We start from the raw sequence: 9,443 nt of genomic DNA, 5'->3' as shown, positions 1-9,443 counted from the left end.
ACTGACTGACTCACTTGCTAGACTCTCAGTCACTGCTACTCCGCGTGCAAGCAGGGTATATATATAGCTTTTGGCCTGCCTTCGAGCTGGGCATTTCTTAGCGATATGGTGGGGTTTTTTTTATTTCCGATTAATAACATTGCTTATTCACAAAGTTTTGAGTTATGAAATAGGAATATTTCTCTTTGAAAAGTGCAGAAATATATCCTTTAATCCTCAGTTTGTTTGCATGCGACATTTTGAAAGAAGAATTCGCTCAAAATGGGAATAAGACGATATTTCTTATTCAAAATAATAAGCTGTTGAGAGAATATTTTATTCCATAACATTTGCTTTTTCTAAATTCATTATCGAAATCTTTCCAAAAGTGGGAATTCGCGCTCTGTAACTACTTTATATATATATATATATATATAAAAGGACTGACTATTCATTGATGATATGCACGAAACCAGCATTCAGCAATTATACTGATTTTAGCGCCAGTATTTTATTAAAACGATTCATCTACTAAAATTTGCCCCGCACTTAGGCGTAAGTTGTAACAGATTTGTTTTTATACCTTAACTTTCGCCGGAATCAGCATGAAATTTATCATGCTGTTTCCGGCACCTCAGCTAATTCTCGGGTGGGGTTACCGCACATACAACACCACGAGAAACTTTCTTATAGGAAAGCCCAAAATATAAAAGCAAACGGAGATTCTACTCTTTGAAGCTTAGCATGAAAAATGGCTGTCAAGGAAGAGAAAACGTTAATTGCAGCACGTGATTCGGATTGACAAAGTCAGGAATGTGTTAGCTGAAGTCATGTGGTTCGGTTTGGCGAATCAAAACTTTTGCACCCAGAAATACAAGTTAAAATTTCGGACCTGGGAGAAGGTAGAAAATATATGCTTTCTGAGCAGAAACCAGTGCGGTAGTCAAACAGAACCCGGATGAGCGCATAGCAGAATGTATGTAAATTGGAGAGAAATGATGTGGGACAAGTAGTAACATTAAGCACTACAATATTAAAAAAAGAATTCATTAGAATTTGTTGCCGTTCGAAAAATCATGAGATATTATTCTTTCACATTTAATCTATCTGCTTTAACAAATTAAGCTATTTTAAAGCAATAGACACGATTCTTAATAATAATTTTTTTTTTTCATTTTGATCTTATTGGCTTAAATAAAAATGCATTCAATTCATGATATATCTAATTAAAAAACAATAAATATTTTTATTGATTGGTCAGAAGTTGACGAATTTTTTAGAAAAATCTGCAAAGAAGAATTTGAAGCTAATTTAAAGTCTACTACGATCTATGTAAATGTTAAAACTAAAGAAGATCATTGAAATATTACGAAATTGTTGAATGATAAAAGCATTCCTTTTCACATCCATTTATTGGCAAGCGAAAAACCACTAAGAGTCATACTTAAGGGCCTCCCAAATATAGTAAAAATAGAAGCAATCTTTAGTGATTTAGAACGAAGAAAATTTCCTATTATTAAAGTCAAACAATTCAAAAGAGGAAAAAGAAAAGACTTTGAAAATTTGCCGATTTTTTCTCTTAGAACTGAAGAAAAACAAATCGGGATATGCTATCCACCACTTGAACAACATGTTCAGCTTTCACGTGAGAATTGAAAACTATAATACCAAAAAGAGGCCGATACAGCGCTTTAGGTGCCAGGAGTGAGGCCACTCCCAATACCTTTGCACTAACCCGAAAAGGTGTTGAACATGTGGAAAATTTCGCCGAAGCAATGCATGTGCATTGAAACAAGAAGAAAAGCCTACCTGTATCTATTGCCATGAAAATCACGTCTGTAGTTATCGTGGATGTGTTTACTACAAAAAGAAATTTGAAAAGAAAAATGCTAAAAAACTTCCCCAGAAACAAGTAGAATTTACTCCTTAAGATGAAGACTTCCCGAAATTGCCGACTAAAGTTCCTGCTGAAGAACGCAGATCGCAGAAACCAGCTATAAATAAAAAACCTAAGAAAACCATTCAAGTACCACCTGAAGATATTAATGCAGCATTTAATTGGATTCAAGACCGAAGTATTGATAACTTCCTCAAAGGACTTATTGACTGTATACAGAAAATACGCGCCGTTAGATCCACGGCCGAGAAGCTTATGTTTGGATTCAAAGCAGTTTCAATGATTATGAAAATAGCTGAAGAAGATAACTAAAACTGCACCTTTGCACTTTTCTCAGTTCATTACTGAGTTTTTTTGTTTTTGAAGATTTGTTCTATTAGTGAAGAAATTACTGCTCGAATGGCTTCGCCAGATGTTTGACTTTTTTCTTTCCCTCACTTTATGTACACTCAGTACTGATTCGCCTTTTGGCGGGGCGTATCGCCTTTTTCCTCTTATTTACCATCGCCTGAGGGCACGTGTTCAACTAGACAGTTAAAGCGGGGGATCCGCTATATGCTGCCAAAAACCATGGATAACTGATCTGATCTGATCAAATATTTTTACAGAATTATTTCACTTTTGATTCGAGGCTGCTACCATTCGAAAAAACTTAAGGTATTATTCTTTAATACTGAATCTGTCTTTTAACAAACTATAATATTTAAAAGCAACAGATGCAGTTCTTAAGACTATTAGATTTTATTTTCGAAAAGGATTGATTTAAATAAAAATGGATTTCATTCATGATATATCTAATCAGAAACATCGAATAGTTTTATAGAATTAATTACATTACATATTTTTCCCTTTTTAAATATGCAGAAGATGTATAATGTTGAAATGCTAGTCTTAATGCGTATTCATATATTATCCAATGAAATGTTTCGCTATTCTATTCTACCTACATGTCCATCAATAATCTCTATTGATAAACCATATTAAACTTTTGGGCGATCGTTAAAATCTGAACGGTTTCGAATTTTTATTTTCAAATATTTTCTTTTTATGGGTGTAATGTAGCAGGCCTCCAAGTGGTGCACCTTGAGTAATGCTTAAATCTGCTCCTATGGCTGCCGCTTTATTCAAGCTAAATACTGTCGTGAATAAGTCTCTCGAGAGACTGGAGAGCTTAAGTTTGGAGAATAATATGACTATAAACTTGGGGAAAATTTATTTTACTTTAAATCAGTATTTTACTTTAAATAGACAGCCTTTCACTTCTGATCTTGTTTATAGAGGTTCTCACTTGCAGCATAATGATGTTTCAACTTATCTGGGTTGCATCTTTGATAACAAATTGAGATGGACTAAGTATGTTGAATACGTCATCTCAAAAGCCAGGAAGAGACTCCTCATTCTTAAGAGATTAGCTGGTGCTAAATGCGGATGTGGCAGAGCTACCCTTAACACTACGTATAAGACTTGTTGTCCAGCCGGTTTTGAATTATTGCAATGAAAAGCTGGTCTCTGCCTCGGATAGAGTCTTCGGTATGCTTGATATTTTCCAAAATCAGGATTCACTGGAGGTGTTAAAACTAGTCCCGTATTTGCTATTCATTTGCTTTGTGACCTACAGCCAATGACTAACCTGGTTTGTAAGAATGCAGCTATTCTTTATAGCAGACTTACTAGACTCCCAAATATTTCTTTTTGGCGTGAGTACGATTTGAACAGATTACGTAATCTAAAGACTCAGAAGGGTTTCATTTAGTACGTCCGGGAGAGCGTTCAATATAATGCCATTAACGGCAGGGCTTTTGAATTGGTAACTCATATAAATCCGCTGGAGATTATGGTTCTCGATGTCAGATTGGACTTTGAAGGTGAGGAAAAACGACTATGCAAGCTGCTTTTCGTGCCATCGCTTTGGAAATCATTAATACTCGCTATCCTCCTGGTGAGTGGCTTCATATTTACACTGATGTTTCCCTTATGGATTTCACCCAGGGCGCTGGTGCTGGCGTCTTCTGTGATATATTTTCCTTTTCTGTGTGATACGTTTTCCTTTTACCTACATGTTGGATCTCATACAACCCACTTTGACGGTGAAGTCGACGCCATCTATTTAGCCTTCAAGAGCTTTCTGCCCGTCTCTATCCTCTTGATAAGGTTGTAATTTTATCAGATTTAAGTTCTGCTCTTCAGGCCTTAGCAAGTAACCTAGGAAACCAAAGTGCTCGTGTCCAGAGTTGCAGGGAGCTGTTGAGCAGAATTCAGACAAAGGATGCTTTCCAGTGAGTGCCATCACACTGTGGATTTTGGGGAAATGAGATGGCGGATCTTTTGGCAAAAACAAAGTTACGGATATTTCCAAAGATCTTCCAGAGACCTATCTCTTCATTCTGCTAAACTTGAAATTAATTGGATTTATAAAAATATCCTTTCGTAATACTGCTGTTAGTGCTACTGAAAATAAGTCATGGAGGGTGCTATTAAAAGCCGACTGTGTCTCGGACTCTCCTCGTGCTACTGCTGTGAGTGAGTTTAGACTATTGACTGGACATGACTGCCTTGGTGCTCATTTGTTTCGTTTTAATCTGACTGTCTCACCTTTATGTGCTATGTGGGATTCTGGACAAGTCACGGACGCTGCTCATCTGGACGTGTGCTCTGCACATAAGAGTTTGGACTGTATTGTGAAGAAGTATTGGAGAACTCCTTGCTTATTACCTGACGGTCAATGGCCAGACATTTGATAAATAAAAATATTTTCTTTTTATAAACTCCATATAAATGGTGAATAAATTTTAAGAATTTTTCTACTTTGAAATTTGAAAGAAGGGTTAACAAATATTTATTTTTCGTTATCAAAATATATTAAACTACTTGTTTAAGCGTCTTTTTTTTTTTGGGGGGGAGGGGCTCAGACTTGATTCTAAGATTTAAACATGATCATGGCAAACCAATCAAGGCCATAAACTTCACATATCTCTTTGTGAGCCTCAACCGTTTTCTTGCTTTTATGAAAATAAAAAAGTAAAATATATCGAAAATATTATTTTTTTGCATCCCATGTTAAAACTGACCATAAACTAAAAGTTGTAAACAAAAATACAGGGAATTTGTTTCTATAGAAACCTTGTAGAGACATTAGGTATTTCTGGAAGCAGGTGAGATGAAAAATGAGCAACGTCTTTGCCGGGAATCGAACCATGGACCTCTGGAATACGCGCCCTGCGTGCTAACCACTACACTACGAAGGCATGCTAAGAAGGCGGGAGAAATACCTTATACCCTAAAAGTCTCAAATACCAAGTCTTAAAAAATTATAAGACTGACAGAAGAATGATAAAACGAACATAACATTATTTGCAGTCCAGGCGGTATACTGGTTGGTGACTCTGATTGCTGTAGCGATGGACCCACTTTCGAATCCCGGAGAAGGTAATGTTGTAACTGCCCGTTCCTTCATAGGAGGCAGAAAGTCCTACATAGGATGTATGATGGCCACCTGTTAGGTCTTTCTATAACAAATAGCCACCATTCCGGTTCTTGTAGTGGCGCAAGACTAATGGCTATTAAATAAAGTGCCCTGCAATTTTAAAAAAAGTAAATAAAATAACGTTATTTATTTTTGCAAACCGAAACTTGCTAACCCAATAACCAAAATACTCAAAATAAAATACTAAATTTACTAAATCTGCTACCAGATTAACGTCACAATAATCAGCTCTTTTCACGTTAAAAAACTGTAATAAGCTCCAGAAATAGTATTTTGACATAACAACTGAATTTTTGTCTTCCGCATGGGAAATAAAATCCAGAACGTAATACGTTATTCTGGGGTTGTTATTCAAAGGTTTCCTGTTGCTTATATTAATGACCTTAAAAAAAATCTTGAAATCAGACACTGGAGTATCACAATATCCAGATCTTAAGACTGAAGCTAATATACATATATCAGGTTTTTTTATTATTCGTTACAAACGTTGCTGAATAGGCAGCTGATTAAGCAGTAGCAACAACGCAAGTTATTCTTTTTTATATATATCTCAGTTTTCATATTTTGCAAGGGTGATTAAGTTTAATGAGGATGTAATGTGATTTCGTTAGTTTGATAACTCGAAGTTTCAGATTGCTTCAAAATCAATTGATGTTCTTTTTAATTGGCAGGAATCAAACGTACATCAAAAGATCAAAAGCCAAGTTTATTTTTATAATTTAGGTAGCAAGTTTATTTTTTCTTTGAAAGATTAGCTGTTGATAGTTTTCTTAAGCTTTGTTAACTTATTATCATGTTTCTCCGCCATGGTCAAAAGTTCGTCATCAATTTTCAAACTACTTCTCGATAAGCTATCGAGCTCATATTTTTCACACATACACTGCCTACATATAGCAATATAATGCGACAAAGCGATTTTTTTCAAAATTCGATTTATATTTGTTTTAAATTTATTATTGAAGCGAAGTTTTCGCAAATATCCTTTTTTTAATGAACAAACTGAAACTTCTAGGATTTTTGTGATTTGCACAAACGAATAGATTGTAAAAAAATTAAGTGAAGTTTACATGACATTTTCAATCCCATTTCTGATTTTCTGGTAAAATCGCTAACCATTTGAACTAGTAGAATTGTTTAAAGTATAACAGGGATTAGTTATTGTTGAAAAATGATTTTTCAATTGGTCAATGCAGTTTTAATAATAACTGATTTTTAATACTAAATGAATAAATCACTTTGTATTCGATGTAAAACCATGGCTGTCTGATATTGGAAAATTCAAAAGCATCTGAAAACGATATTATGAAGACTGTGAAGCACAATTTTTATTAAAAAAATAAATTACGATGATAAAAAGACTTATCGCATGTGCTATTATTTGGGACAACTAAGCAATTCGTACATGCTATTGTTTGGGACAGCTAAACGGTAAGAAAACTCTTCTATCGCAGTTATCATTGAAAGAAACAAACTTGTCTTATCTATCAGTTTGATTAATAACGTCTCGCTAAAACTAAAAACATAAAAATTTAGAAAAAATTTAAAAAGCTTTTAATAGAATAAGCTTTTATTTGAAATATATAAAATCATTAATGAACTAAAAGAGGAAAAATAAAACGACATATAGTTTAATGGAAATGTTAGATTAAATAATTCTCTTCACAAAATTCATATACTATTTTATACCATCAATATTAAAAGCATGGACGTCTAAATAACAAAATCTATTAATTTAATTGCGTTTTCAAAAGCCATTATCTTGATAAATTTATCCTTATCGCTCCTAGTTTTTATTACCATATTTCTTCGCCTATTCCCCACTCCCCCCCACACTAATCTTATCCTCTGAATATAAACACACGAATATTATGCGAATGATTTGATTTCCGAAGGATGCGGTTACAGTAAGAACATAAGAAGTGAAAAATATGGATAAACTACAAGTAACTATCACAATGTTATTTTTTAAAAGAAACCTACATTCCAGTAGGAACATATAGTAATATTAATATCATAATATCTAATAAAATATCGTCATTTCTTCTTCCCTATAATTTGAATCTCTCCCATCTTATTGTTGTCTCTGCTACTCCTTAGGCCTTAAGTCGTCCATAAATAATTAGAGAAGACGAATGCGCAGCCGACTGGACGGAATTATACACCGAATGTCGGTTCGAGTTTACTTTACTGTGATGGATCTGTTCTTGCATTAGTCTGGCATAAAGTTTAACAGTTAGAAGTAAAGGTTCGGCATGAATTTCACAGGTAGTTTCTAATGGCTTGTCCAAAACGAAAACAATCATTACGGAAGCGAATCGATTTTAAAATTTAGGTAAGCTTGTTTCCTGAACCCTTCAGAGAAATGCATTGAAGAAGAAAGAAACGATGCGAATATTTTTTAAATTTTCACAACCTGGCGCTAAAAACGGCTATGGGAGGCAAAATACGCATGGGGAATAAAATCTGTAGATGAATTTTGTAAATAGATTTATTAACCTCTTATTCAAATGGACCTCTAGCAACAATAAATAAAACAATAAGCCAAGATTTACAACTTAAAAATGCTAAAAAAATGATGTTAACCAGCTTTTACCGAGGCATATGTCTCAACGCAAAACTATTTGTAAAATCTTGTATGAGAACTATATAGGACGAGATAAATGGAAAGACGTTATGACCCTCGATGAAACACGGGTTTACCTAAATGACTGCAGGAAAAAAAGATCTATTTATTATCGAAAACGCATTGAAACCTGGTTCCATCAATGCAAAGAAAGTTCTGTTAAAGGGTTTATGACTATTGCTGGGTTCTCTTAACAATGGGAAATTAAAAATGGAAGTGGGAAAAATGTTAAAATTAAGTCTGTGTACTACTAAGAAAATGTTTCACGTCCGATATTAAAAGAAGAAACTATTTCTTTATCCCAACGACTTTCAAAGGGTGAAAGTTTTAGATAAAGCAACAAATCATATATTGAAAAATAGTACCACAGCATTTCTTGAAAAAATAAAGACTGATACAGGCAATTGCATATATACCTTTTCAACATATTCTTGCGAAGTCGCCTGAAGCTCTGGAGTATTGTGTCTCTGGTGTCTTCCAAAAAACTCTTTTTAAGCGTAAATCCACCACAATGGCTCGATTCTGGAAAGTAGTGGAAGAGTAATGAAACTCAGTGCCACTGGAAATTTTACGAAAAGCCTGTCTATCGTAGAAATCACGATTTAGATCCAGAAAAAAGGCTATCCGGTCGAAAATCTCTCGCACCACGTGCTCGCTACAATTTAAGAAAGTAATCTTTACATTTAAACATTAATTAAATGGCCCCGTAATTGTTCTAAAATTTATAATCACCTCCTCTCTCTCTCTCTCTCTCTCTCTATATATATATATATATATTTAATTTTAGAAATGCAATATTAGATATCCATTATCTGCCAAATCTGACCTCTAAGCTATATATTCAGTAACAGCCGAATATTATGAGTGTTCATTCAAATATCATTCCCATATGTAAGTTCTCTGTTCATCACAGATCTTCCACAGTTGAGAATAAATCCAACTTAAAGTCGTTCTCAGAAACATAGCTCTTTCGCAAATGCGGTATACAGTGCTACCTCGGTATACGTTCACTTCGAAATACGTCCCGCGTGGTATACGTCCTGTTTGGACGTAAAACGTTTTCTATAGAATAAGACTCCATTTCGATGAGACAAGACTGCGGGCATTACACTTGTTTAAGTATTTCGAGACAATGCTACGACTGTCCATTAGCCACAATATACCTGTTGCTACTATTCAGTAAACAACCCATTCTGTAACTCTAAATTTTATGTGATTTGTGTACTTTTGCGTAAATTTTCTGTAGATTCGTTAACAGCGATTTAAAAAAATTAATGAAAAAAATCAAATAACGAAGAAAATAGTTAGGATCACCAAGAAAGTGAAAAGAGAAGTTGTTGAAAAGTCTGAATATGGCATGAGTATCCGGAACTTTGCTCGAGAACCAAGGTATCGACTAACGGTTCTAAAAACAAAACAGAAACAGATAACCAAACGAAGATCAGAGACATTAGGGCATG

Source organism: Stegodyphus dumicola, chromosome 9, assembly GCF_044657685.1.
Source record: "Stegodyphus dumicola isolate Sdum_Otavi_A_Nest chromosome 9, ASM4465768v1".
Classification (NCBI taxonomy): domain Eukaryota; kingdom Metazoa; phylum Arthropoda; class Arachnida; order Araneae; family Eresidae; genus Stegodyphus; species Stegodyphus dumicola.
Note: the sequence above shows the minus strand (reverse complement) of the source record.